Source organism: Hydra viridissima, unplaced genomic scaffold (genome assembly GCF_058129835.1).
Source record: "Hydra viridissima isolate aposymbiotic clone 2 unplaced genomic scaffold, HvirCarnegie_v1 scaffold_14, whole genome shotgun sequence".
NCBI classification, from domain to species: Eukaryota; Metazoa; Cnidaria; class Hydrozoa; order Anthoathecata; family Hydridae; genus Hydra; species Hydra viridissima.
The window spans coordinates 9,878,796-9,881,295 of record NW_028324313.1 but is presented as its reverse complement, the minus strand read 5'-3'; positions in this window follow the sequence as shown (position 1 = coordinate 9,881,295).

Sequence of the window (2,500 nt, the reverse complement as noted above, 5' to 3'; positions counted from 1 at the left end):
ATAATTAAACCGCACGCGTCATAACTGTCATAAAACGGTATGTTATGTAGATGTTGTTGCTCTGCAATCGTGCGTATCTCTCAATATGGATATACCCTAACAGACCTAATGATCTGTTGATAAGTAAGTACGTTCAATGGCCATGTTATAGAGCTGCTTGTGGTGACGCAGCTTTAGGCGTGAGCCTGGGCTTATTGCCGATTTAAACTGTGAGCGCAGCTTCGATGAAAGTCAATGCATAAGTGCGCATTTAGCAAAAACTAAATGACCTTTATCAGTTTTACCAAATAAGCTTATTACTTTTATCACAGTTTATAATTTTCTCTGCTTCACAGCAGCAGTAATTTTTGCCGATATTGGCCCTAATGCCTCTTCACTGGACCTGAGATAATAATCCATTTGTGCAACATTCTTAAGAGTGCAGCCGTTCAATTTTTGTTGAATGGATTATTGCACATGTTATGAATTCCAAGCTAACTTCTCATCTAGTCGAGGTGCTTTGCGATAGCGAAGAGGAATAATATTGACGATTTTCGTAGTATTTGTGTTGTTGGGAAAGAAAAAGGTAGATTCACGTGGGTGGTAGATTGCAAGACGATTGGTAGAGCGAAAAGAACAAAAGAACCATAACCTCCGTAAGACGAAAACTCCATAAGAAACTTAGAAAAAGCCTAACGGAGAGACATTTGGCTTGATATGAAAATAGCTACAAAAAGTTGGAACAAGAGGAGTCAGGATTAGGGTTAGGGCTAGGGTTAGGGTTAGGGTTAGAATAACGGCATTATATTGATAAATTCAAAACCGTTAGGGTTCAAACTCTAAGGGAGCTGGAAAAAGAAGGAAATGTATAGAAGAAAACAATCAGCAGGGAGCTAAGAATTTCAGCTATCTTTTAACAGACCTATTTAACCTTAGCTACTCTAAGCTAAGTTAAACAATGTTTCGTTTCTAAGAATGAGACAGTGTTTAGTTAGTTTTGAGTGAGGTAATGCTGGGTAGATGTTGTGGCTGTACAATTATGCATCCCTGTGATGTAACAAAAGGAAGCTCATCTTAGCAGCAAGTTTCAACCAATCAATGAGTAAGTCGTATTCGTTTGTCTTTTGAGAGAGCTTTTTAAATGCAAACACCTCCTTTTGTTTTTTGTTTTGTTTTGCAATGATGATGTTATTTTCTGATTGATTTCGAAGACTGTTTCCTTGGAAGACCTTTTGAATTTGCATTTTTTTCTCCGTCGTCTGCTGCTGCTGCTGCTGCTGCTGCTGCTGCTGCTGCTGCTGCTGCTGCTGCTGCTGCTGCTGACAATGATGGTGATGGTGATGCTGCAAGTTGTTTGGACTAACAGCTTCGTGTTGTCTAAATGATGTGACCTTTTTAATGTGACTTAGGCTCTTTTTTAAATATGATATAGCGTTAGGGTTAGGGTTAGGGTTAGGCTTGCGTTTAAAGTGGCTTACGACCTTTGCAATGTGCAAAATTTTAAAAATGTGATTTGTTGTATTTCTAAAGTTGCTCTACTTCACAATGTGAATTTGAATCCATTTAAACGTTTTTTGTTTCTTTAAATCAAATAAGCTTTTGGTTTTGTTTCGCAGACAACTCTTAATCGATTTTCATCTTAGAAATGAAGTTTTTGTTTCTAAAAGCGAACTAGCTTCTTTCTAAAGCAACACTTTTGAAAGTGAGCTAGCTGTTTTCTGATGCGAATAATCTTTTTAAAAGACTTTGTTCCAGTGAGCTGGACATCTCTGGTGAGACTTTTAAACTGGCTTTAAACCCTTTTAAAATGGTTTGCAGTTGGTTTTACATTCTAAAGCGACTTAGCCTTTTGTTTTGGTTTTGGTGAGCAGAGAACTCTTAACCGACTTGATGTTCTTTTTACAAATGAAGTTATCTTTTTTAAAAGTGACCTAGCTTTTTCTTAAGCAGCTTTGCATTTTTTTGAGAGTGATGTAAACTTTTTATTTATTTGGAAATAGCAAAAGTGAAATAGCACTTTTCAAACATGAATAGTCTTTTTAAAAGACTTTGATCATGCAGTGAGTGAGTGAGTGAGTGAGTGAGTGAGTGAGTGAGTGAGTGAGTGAGTGAGTGAGAGTGAGTGAGTGAGTGAGTGAGTGAGCTAGACATTTAAGAGACTTTTAAAGTGACTTAAGCCCTTTTAAAGTGATATGAAGCTTCTTGAATGTGACTTATTATATATTTTAAAGCGACTTAATGTGTTTCTTTAAATGTGAGTTAAAATTGTTGGTTAAGTCACATCTACCATTCTTAAAATGAAAACTTGTATTTCTTTTTTAAAGAGACCTTTTGCTTCTTAATTAAAGACTTCTTTTTTTTCTAAAAGGGACTGCAATTTTTGAAAGTGACCGAGCCTTTGAAAAAAATAAAAAGTAGGCATTTTTCACTGTGCATCTTTTTAAAATGGATTCAGCGTCTTCTGTAATGAAAACTTCTGTCTTGAAAACAAACAAATGTTTTTGAAATTCATTTTGTAGTG